Source organism: Balaenoptera ricei, chromosome 14 (genome assembly GCF_028023285.1).
Source record: "Balaenoptera ricei isolate mBalRic1 chromosome 14, mBalRic1.hap2, whole genome shotgun sequence".
Classification (NCBI taxonomy): domain Eukaryota; kingdom Metazoa; phylum Chordata; class Mammalia; order Artiodactyla; family Balaenopteridae; genus Balaenoptera; species Balaenoptera ricei.
The window spans coordinates 74,764,982-74,775,713 of record NC_082652.1 but is presented as its reverse complement, the minus strand read 5'-3'; the positions used below and the strand labels follow the sequence as shown (position 1 = coordinate 74,775,713).

Below are 10,732 nucleotides of genomic sequence, written 5' to 3'. Positions count from 1 at the left end.
GATATATGAATGTGTTCAGCACCATCGCTGGAATAAAGAGAGAGTTTAAAGCACAGTAAAGGGAAAATTATAGGATGAGCTGGTGGATTTTAACAGGCTAATGAGAGGATCATCAGCCAGTTCCTAAAACTATATGTGCATTTAGCTGTTTTTGCTTTATTATTTGTTGAATTTCAGGATTTATGTATGTATCTTATTGAAAACACAGAAAGATACCCTAGCAATTAAAGTTAGGCTGGCTTTTATCATTTCAATAGAATTTAGACAGCAAGTGACTATATTACAGGCAGTTGGCCTAGGGATTAATTTATGCTAGTTCCATATACATGAGCGCCTCCAAGTTTATATTATTTTAACCCAAGTCACTCCCGGGGACTGGAAGGAAAACAAATGGCTGTTTGCTGATACCCCCATGCTATATTATCGTGGCATTTGTCCTCAGCTAGTGAGATCTCTTCTTTTCCCAAAGTACCTCTGATGGGTTTGATAATAAATGCCAACAAATTTCTTGGAGACTGCCTGTTTTATAATCGTGACAGTTTGGGGATTACAGGACAACCAATATCTAGTCCCTATGGCGTGCATTCACTTAGAAGGGCTTGGACCTCTGCAAAACTCTTTGAAAGATCACATCCTTCTTGGGCTTTGAGTGTTTGTGTCCTGGGGTGTTTCAGGGTTGACCCTGGACAGCACTCGTGGTTATTAGATCATGGTGTTCTTGGGAGGCGTTTGAAGTCAGCTGGAGCCCTGCTGATAGAGCTGCTGAGTGCAGCGTCGCATCGACATAATTTCATGATGTGTTTGCATCGAGGGCTCCGGTGCCCTTTCTGAGTGAGGTAAGCACTTTTGGAGTCAGCGTTGACAAAAGTTATCTGCTTGTTACCCACTTTGCGGGAGGCTTTCTGTTCTCCTGCTTCCTGGATTTTTTTCCCTCTTAGTTTCTCCACCAGTGATACCTTCTGATGTGCATTATCGGTGCTTATTGTTCAATGGTTTAGAAGTTGAAATGTAGCCAGAGATTTTCTTTCCATACACCATTAATGATGTAAACCAGAGAGCTTCCTGCAAAGAACATAGGAAGTATTCTTTACTAAAATGGTGGAGTTTTTTCGTTTCATTAAACTAGTTTATTTATTTCATTCATCTAGGGACACTCTAGATTTCTGCGGCAACCAGGAGTTGGGGATGTCCTACAAACCCATCGCCCCCGCCCCCAGCAGCACCCCTGGACCCGGCACCCCAGTCCCTACAGCCGGAAGTGTCCCATCTCCGGCTCGGTGCCAGAGCCGCTGCCCCTTTCAGACCACTGTTTAACGACTGTGGACCGCCCTCCATGGGCTATGTGCAGGCAATGAAACCACCTGGCGCCCAGGGCTCCCAGAGCACTTAACGCCGGCCTGCTGTCGGTCATAGAGGAGCTGGGCAAAGAGATCCGGCCCGTCCGACCTATGCTGGCAGCACGAGCGCCATGGAGCGCCTGAAGAGAAGCATCGTCCATGCCCGGGCCCTAGGCAGAGAGCGCCTGGCAGAGACAGAGTGGCACGCCCGCACGCAGCAGGACTCGACTCCGCCTCAGCATCTGGACCTTTCCGGGCCGCTGCAGAGCACCTGCTTCTCCCTGGCCTTCACCCCGCGTTGCACTTCCCATCCTGGGCTTCCTGTCCTGTGTCACTTGGTGGGTGCCCTCCAGGAACCAGTGGGCGGCTCTCACTCCAGTCGGCAGCACTAACTGGAAACCCCCAAAGGAGTCAGCAGCGAGGTCACTGCGAATCCCACCCACGACCTGCCAAGAGTGTTGATCCAACTGGAGCTTTCCCCTTTCTGGGACCCCCGCCACTCAGCACTTACCCAGGACTTCTCGCCGCTTTTCCCAGACCCCTTCTCCCCAGCAGGGCCTCCGAAGGCCTGTCGCCTCCCAGCCCTGTCTCCTGGGCCATGGCGACTCTTTTCTCAGTGCGTCTTTTGCTAAATATGCCCTTTTTGTCTAAATAAAAGATAATTTGGAAAAAAAAAATATTTGATAGTCATTAAATAAAAATAATATAGTTTTCCCTACATTTATTTGAAGAACTGCTCCTTTGATTAAAATCCTGAAAATGTGTAACCATAGTGGGGGAAACAGTTTCACTTTGACAGCAGTGATCGCACGGGCCTGAGGGTGATTCCGCTCCCACTACTAGAGGCTGATTCTGTCCCAGAAACACTGGGCTCCGTGGAGGAGTCACTGCTTTGCTTTGCCACGTGAGAGAGAGCTGTCTTTCCTCCAGCCTTTATCTCTCTGATAGCAGATCCAGTGTTGTGGGCGCCCGTGAAGTCAGAATCCCAGTTCTACCGCATCCCGTGTCCCTAGGGGCAAGTTTCAAATTGCTCTGGGCCTTGGCTTTTTCTGTCTGTAGAAGGTTAGTTCCTTTCTCTCCAGCTGAGAGGAGGATTAGGTGAGGAGATGAATGGAGAAGGTCTGGCACAGTTGCCAGCCCTCTGGTGGCACGCCATCCAAGTCAGTTTCCTTTTTCCTCTGGGGAACAGTCCCCATGACTGTGCTTGAGGACCATCAAGAAGCAGCCTCCGCCAGGGGAGCTCCCTCCACCCCGGACCCACCCAGCAGGTGCACTCAGAGATTGTTTCATTATCCACCACAGAGTTTGAAATTCTATATTGGTGGTCTGTCCTTTGGTTGATGGGCTAAGATGACATCACAGTTCAGCAATAGCCATTTCTTCTCCCTGGGGCGTGACGAAACTCCAGTGTTCCGCTGAGGTCAGGCGTGGCCACGTTAGCAGGTTTGGCCAATGACAAGGGAAGGAAAGCCATGTCACTGTCACTTCCGGACAGAGCCTGGTGGGCCAGTCTGTGCTTTGCCACACCCTTTCCCTCTGCCACATTCACGGGTCAGATTCTAGTTGCTGCCAGCTGGGTTCCCCCCTGCAGTTCACCTCAATCAGCAGGTTTTCCTTTCTGCCACCGATTCACGCTGGACATCCGGTGGGAGTGGTTATAACCCTTCATGGCTGTAAACCCCTGAGACTAGGGGGTTGTTTGTCAGTGTAATGTAAGCGAGGTATCCTGACAGATGCAGATGATAATGATGGTTGTTAGGTCTTTAAGATATTGCATTAAAATTCAAGTTGTCTTGGAAAGAGTAGCAATTTCAGCCTTTACCACCTGAAATCTTAGAGTGGGAGGGGATTAAAAGATCCAGGGAATTATAAAAAAAAAAAAAAAAAAAGATCCAGGGAACAACAGTTGGTGTGACTGTGACACAGATAGAAATGTAAAGGATAGAAGTGCTGAAAGGAACTAGGAGACGCTGTCAAAAACAGACTCTGCACACTTCTTCCAGTGGCCCTTTGCCAACACTGCCTGGGACCTGGAAGGGCAGAGGCTGCGGTGAGCACCTAAAGCAGAGCCATCTAATCGGGACCAGGAAGCACGGATTTCAAAAAGCCTCTGGAGGTGCTAAGTAAATAGGTCGTGTGTTTAACTTTTAGTTTTAATAAAAACCAGGTCTTAGCCCAGTGGTTCTCAAACATGAGAATCGTCATCACCGGGAAGGGTTGTTAAAACACAGGTGACTGGGTACCAACTCCAGGGTTTCCAGTTCAGGAGGTCTGAGGTGGGGCTCAATAATTTACATTTCTAACAGGTTCTCAGGTGATATTGATGCTGCTGGTACAGGGACCAGCCTTTGAGAATCACTGCCTTAGTCCCACAAGGGAAATCAGGGATCCCCTCCTAGAAGTGAGGAAGGGAGACAACTGAGAGGGAGTGGCCACCTTGCTCAGCACAAGCTTGTTCTCCAGGTGACTCCTGGATGAGTTGGCCCAGGCCGGCCCCCTGTGCTTCCTGCCCAGGATGCTACAGAGGGCGTTCCCAAGTGTCTCTCCACATTGTTTGAGGATGTGTCCAAGTATCACCTTCAGAAGTGTAATGAAAGGGAGGAATAGGTGAGCTCAAGCTTAGGAATTTTAAGCACAATAATTCAAACTGAGAGCTGAGGAAGAGGGAGTGTTTTCTTCAATTCATGGGCCACAAGACCTGTGGAGTCCCCGAAAGAGGAGGGCTTGAAAAGCCATATTTTTATGGAGCCCTGTGGGTATTAGGAATACTGAATACCAAGAAATATGTGTAAACAGAGAAGATATTAAATGAATTCTACATTCCGGAAGGGTAAAAATGCCATGAAACGTTCTCTCCCAGTTCATCAAAAAAAGAAATCACAGAATCTGTGAAAATATTTAGGTAGCTTACGTGGCCCTTGCAGGATTGCAGTTTTTCCCATTTGTGGTTTGGGGACCAGAGAGGAAAAGTAATCCAAGCTCTCACATAATCATTAAGAGACACATGGAAACAGGAAATGAACTATCTATTAAAAAATAAAGAATTATGTCAAAATAATTTTAAAATTGCAAAGCTAATTCATAGTTTCACAAGACAAATGAACTTTGGAATATACTCTATGCAGTGATCTAAAAACTTGCACAGCTTCTTTAAAAAAGGATGGAATAACTAAATATATATATATGGTGACTAAGCATATTTATTCTTGTGGGAAGGACAAGACTATGCCAGATAAGGAAAGTTCTTTTAAACTGAATCTAATTATCTTGAAAGGTGAAAGATAGTTTTGCCTCACTTTTTCAAATGGTAACTTCCATTTTTATGTCTCCTCTGAGTCTCATGTTGTTCTGCCAGCATTAGATTTCTGTAAACCTAAGAGAATTGACAATGTGATTGCGTCCTCCATGTAAACAAAATGTAAAGAGGGCTTCTATGTAAATAAAATGAGGAAACACTCTGCCTGGAAAATAGCATAAACTCTTGCAGGAAAGAGTCTTCCGCTGCTCTTGGTAAAGGCCTAAAGTAATTCTCCACATAACTGTGTTGTATTAGCAACTCATGGTCATGAGTTGATGATGAGCACCTCAGAGTAATAGACCAATCGTGGGATGATATTCATTAAAAATTGTGTCTCCTAGATAGAGGAAAACATCCAAGTGCGCTAGGGTAGAGCAGGCTAACAAATGCAGGGAGAAATGCCCCAGTGTTTGAGGTACCCACTTTCCAGAGAGGTTAGATGAAACTCTCACCAGGTAACTCCCTGTTCTTTTAAGGATGAAATTGAAATTTCATAAATCTCCATGGCTTACAGAAGTGAAAAAAACAGGACCAATAATCAGTTTTCTAGGGTTCTAGCTTCATTAGTTAGGATTATGCAAGTTTGCATTATGGCTTTTGTGACCCTAGGCCCTTTTACCTTCAAGGGCTACATCATCTATGAAAAAATGATTCAAAATGATATTTTATAACTGTGTTGGTATAAGACAAAAATACTAATGGACTCATTATTGAATATTTATTTTTATCATATTCATTTTTTTCTTCTGATTTTAAAGTAAAATGAAAATAATTTTGTGGACTCCTGAAAGTGCTGTGGGTCCTAGGTATAGTACATGCTCTGCCTAATCAGGCCCACTCCCAGACTGTGTTTGGCTGCAAATTAAAATTAAAAAACAAACAACAACAACAAAAAACTTCACTAACATCTGGCTTATTAGCACATAGTCTTCATGTAGGAGAATGAGAGCTACGTGAAGCAGAACCCCAGCCAACTCACAGATACATCCATGAGCCCAGGCATACCTGGCCGATATCAGCAAAATCCCATTGACACAACAGAAATTGTTGCTATTTTATGCCACTAAGTTTGGGGTAATTTGTTATGCAGCAATAGCTAACTGACATATAATGCTTTAGCAGCTATTACATTGAGTTGGGATTTTTTTTTTCCCCCAGAATGCAATGTAACGTCACTGGAAGGTTTTAAAAGGGGAGTGCCTGATCTGATTTACTTTTGACAAAGTTCACTCTGTCTGTGGAGAAGAGATTGGAGGGAACCTAGAGTGGAGGACAGGAAACCAGTAGGTGGCTACTGCAATAATCCAGATGTGGAACAATGACATGATGGTGGTTAGGCCTGGGGGGAGGGGTGGAAATGGAGATGCAGAGAAATGGATGGGAATGCATAATATACATATTCAAATTCTATTCTAGGTCCTTTGGAGGATGTGAAAAGGCACAAGGAATTATAAGATCATGCTGTGCCTTAATTGAAAGGATGAGAGGTAGATTGTCTCTGAAGCCAGGAATGCTGAGTTAATTAGTGGCTTTTCTGATCCCATCCAGAAAATCCTGCTAAATGTTCCTAAACTCACTGAGGGCCAGATTCAACTTTTGAAATCTGTTTGTGGGAATCAAAGATAATGGCAGAAGCAGATGGCTGTGAAGGATGCTATGGTGTAACATTTTGTGGGTTATATTTTAACAGGATGGTAACTGAGCTTTCTGAGCTTGGCTGGTCTATTGCCCTCCTCAGAATTCTCCATCTATCTCTCTGTCTTCTCTCTATTTCTATAATTTGCAACAATTTGATTTTCTCTTGAGGAAATCTACTTTCAGAAAAGTGAGAGATTGTGAAGGGGCTGCTTGTTTATCTTTAATTCAACCAAAGAAATGCTCCAACATAACCACACCCTGATTTCACTTTGGGGTATCACGCAATTATAACATGCCATTTCTTTATGAAATTCAAAGAAACATCTCACAAATGGATTCTTAATTCATTTCCTAGAGGCATGCAGGGTTTGCTGTGGTTATGAACAGTTTTCTTGTTCTGAGGAGTGAACTGAGGTGTAGCGATAAAGCAGCTTCCTAAACACATTTGAGGCAAAATTGAAAAAGCTTTCAAACCTCTTCAAACCACTCCTCCCACCCCAGATCATGCAAATATGGCAGGAATATACATTTTAAATCTACAAGCTTTTCAATAAATGGGAAAATATTGATCTTTCCTGGATGATTTCTCTTTCCTTGTCCATTAACATTGATATGAAATATTAAAAATAAAGCCAAAAACTGCATTTCATTTGTACTGGAATCATTTGAACAAAATGATTTCCTTGCAAAAGTTTTCTTTTATAGGACATTAGTCATTCATTGTTAAAAGAAAATTAAACTGTCCAGAATAGTACGTAAGAGGGAAATCTAAGTATGGTTGAGGCAGAAAAATAAAGTTTCTGAAGAAAACCAGTGACATTCTCTTAACAATAAATATAATGTAATGTTATTTCTAGTTTTATTATATTTATATTTTGGTATGTCTTGAACTTGTCTTTATATTCAGAATTATTTATATTTCAGTATAATGTTAATGTTAGTTTGAGATTATTTGAGTGATATTTACATTCATCTGTTGATACAAATGGGAATAGATGTATTTATTTTGAGTGGGGCCTGAAAAATTGGCCAACTCATTTCTGCTTTTTTTTTTTCTCACAGTTTTAGTCTTGAAACTTTCATGTGTTTTGGCATCATTCAACTCCCCACTGTGCTTTTTTCCTTATTAAGAAACTCATCCCTTAATTAGCTTGCTGTCCCTTCATTTGAAACTCGGTCCATTTGATAACTCTTTGTTGCTTCTAGAACGGTTGGTGCAGGCTTGTGTGGGCTTCCATAACACAAAAGCCAGATGGACTTTTTAAAACAGACAAATTTAGTCTTGAATAGAGAACTGTGAAAATTAAAAAAAAAAGAAAAAGAAAAGAGACATGAAAAGAACCACAAAACAAAACAAAACAAAAAAAATCTTGGTACTGATAAAAACCAGTGAGAAATCACAGATTCTCAAATTAGGGGAAAAGCAAAACTTTTCCCATCTCCTTCCCCTCCTCCTCAGCCTCTACTTTTTAATTTGTTTTGGGCTCAAGCATTGAAAAGTTCTGTTCCCAATTAGAAGTGGATCACTTTTGGGTCTGAGAGGGAGTCAGCTGCCTCATGATATGAGTAGAAGACAGAAGGCTGTAGATAGATTCAGAGTCCCTTTGATAACCAACACCACTCTCTCTGTGTGCTAATTTGCAGAACGGGGAAAATATTGGCATGTTGCCTTCAGAATCCCTTAGAAGAAAAGCATTAGAAATAAGAAAACATTAAAATTCTGTCCAAAGTGTTTATCTTATGGAACAAATTTATTAGGGCGTCTCAACATGTTCTGGGTATACAAATGAAACCGTTTTATACGTATCCAATAACAGCCCCTTCAACTAGGCTATGTTGACCCACCTTTCCTGCTGAGAAGTAATTCCCTTAACAGCAACTTGGCCAGCTCCTCTAACTTTCCTGTCCCTTTTGGTTATGAGAACAGTCCATTTTGTTATTTAAGACTCAGTCCTATTTATTTTGATACTTCAGTCTCAAATCAGACTCAAATCTTGTATCCTACCCCCCCGCCCCAACCCTCTCCCCCCACACACTGTTGTGTCTTCCACTTGATGGCTTGGAGGTTGGCAGTCCGCTCTTCACGTACTTGCCTCCTGCCTCCTCTCTTTGGACTCCTTTCTTTAGACACCAGAAGCCTCCATCGTGGCATGGTCAGCAGGGAGGGAGCAGATGTACTGGAGCATGTGGTACAGGAAGGGGTCCTGGTCTAGCCCTCCTTCAGTCTGGTCCTTTCTGATGTCGGTGCTCTCAGTTCATGGGTCAGCCTGCGTGCGGGAGGTGTATGTGTGAACATGTGTGTGTGTGTTCATGTGTGTTCAACTTCTCCCTGGCCCCTTCTATCCCTGACAACGCCTCCCTCCACCCAGAAGGCAGTCGTATCTTGGGCTTGAGCATTAATAAACATCTCCAACCCCTTGTTCATGTTGGGCTTCTCATCACTTGGTCCAGTGGTTATCTTGAATGGCTCCGTGGCCCCTGTCCTTCTAACTTCCATGTTGTTTCACATGGAACTGTGAGAGTTCTCTACTGCTGGAGTTCTCTTCCACAGAGACTTCCTCAAGTCCACAGAGACTTGAGATGGGGTAGGGCTGCAGCATTTAATTTCCAGGCATATGCCAGCCCTGCTGACTGGAGCTCTGGACCTAGACAAACGGCCTTCAGAAACCTCTAAGTGAACACTAGACTCTGTACTCAAATATGCCTCCCCCGGCGCCCCCCCCTCACCCCCGCCAAGACTCCAGGTCATATGCATCAAGTCAACACTCTTTTCTCCTCTTGCCTTTGCAGGCATTAGAACATAGAAAGGAAAGCATGCCATACTTCTTGTTTCCTAGCACGTTCTCTCAATAGCTTTCAAGGCCCCATTCCTGTGGCTGCACCAGAGGAGAACTTGAGGTCTGCAGCCCAGCATGTACCCCACCAGTCTCCCTTTCTCAGAGTCACCATCAGTATTTACTCACGATTCTCTTGGAGACTGCCTTACTTGGCTTTGGGGAGAGGGAGGCACCCTCCATGGCCACAGAGACATGAGGGAAGAGACTTTCATCATGAACACGGACTTCACCAAAGACTAGTTACTACCCATCCATCCTCAACTCAGTTCATTTCTTAATTTGACTGGGGACAGTTCGGAGATGGAGCCCTCTGGGAAAATGCTTATCACCAACAGTTTCAAGCTCAGCTTTGGACCTTGGCCATGTTTCTGGGACAACAGGAAACATCCCTCTCTACATCCTATTATATCAGTGTCATACTTTGTAATTTATCTTCTTCACTTGAACTCACCAAACTCTTCCTGGTGTTCTTCTCCTCATCCCATGCTGGTTCAGACTGGGGTTGTGAATGGAGCTAGCAGTTTCCCAGGCTTAAAGACTGGGCCTCTAACCCTGGCCAGTTACCCACAAAATATATCCACAGGCCTTAATATATCCACATGGTGTGAGGGAAAGGACAGTCATAACATAGGTCTGAACCTTGGCTGTAGATCCAGGGCTGACCGTCTGTGACCATGATCTCTCTAGTCCTCTAGAAATCTTCATTCTTCATTGTCCTTCATTTCTAGAACAAAAGTTTGGAATAGATTAATGATTATCAAACTTCTTTTGAGTAACAGAAGCCATTTTTCAAATTGGCTATTGAAATCTAGATCCTCCTTAATTCCCAGCTGCAATAGTCCTTAAGGTATCTACGTGAAGCACGAGGACTCCATGGTACAAAATTTGAGACCTACTGAAGTAGAATCTCATATTGCTCTCCTTTCAACTTTAAACTTATTTTGAGTGTGGCTATCTCTGCAAAGACAGAGCCCACTGTTAACATACAACTTCTTGTTTATGTCTGACTTTTTTTTTTTTAACATCTTTATTGGAGTATAATTGCTTTACAATGGTGTGTTAGTTTCTGCTTTATAACAAAGTGAATCAGTTATACATATACATATGTTCCCATATCTCTTCCCTCTTGCATCTCCCTCCCTCCTATGTCTGACTTTCTTAATGTCAATTTCATATTGGGCTCACGATCAGTAAGGCCATCTCTCTGCATATTTTCAAATTGTTACAGATGCTTTTAGAAATCAAAGGTTGTTGATGTTTATGTCTACCCCATTTTATTTGCAAAGTTAATACTTTGAAAACTGCTGCTTTCATAGTTCTACAGTAGCATTTCCCCATGGGCTGGACACTAGTCTCTTGAGAGGCGATCTGAAACAAGGAGCTTCCTGGTCAAAAAAGTTTAAAAAATGCAGTATTCCATGTCCTCCTCTTAGAGATTTATGAAGGGCTCAGAGAAGTTCGGTGGAAAGCAACATGTGTAACTTTGTTTAACTCAGTATTTCCTAAACATTTGACCACAGAACCCATTGTTTTCCCATATAACATTAATTAACATCCCATAGAAACAGTGTTCCTTCTAATACATTCTGCAAATAATTGCCTTTGAGGAGAGATCAACACAC

General features: G+C 43.1%; 1 pseudogene; it reads left to right on the top strand.

Moving 5' to 3' along the window:
* Nucleotides 1-1,185: 1,185 nt before the first annotated feature.
* LOC132347372 (cyclin-dependent kinase 2-associated protein 2-like) lies at nucleotides 1,186-1,729 on the top strand (annotated as a pseudogene).
* The last annotated feature ends 9,003 nt before the right edge of the window (nucleotides 1,730-10,732 follow it).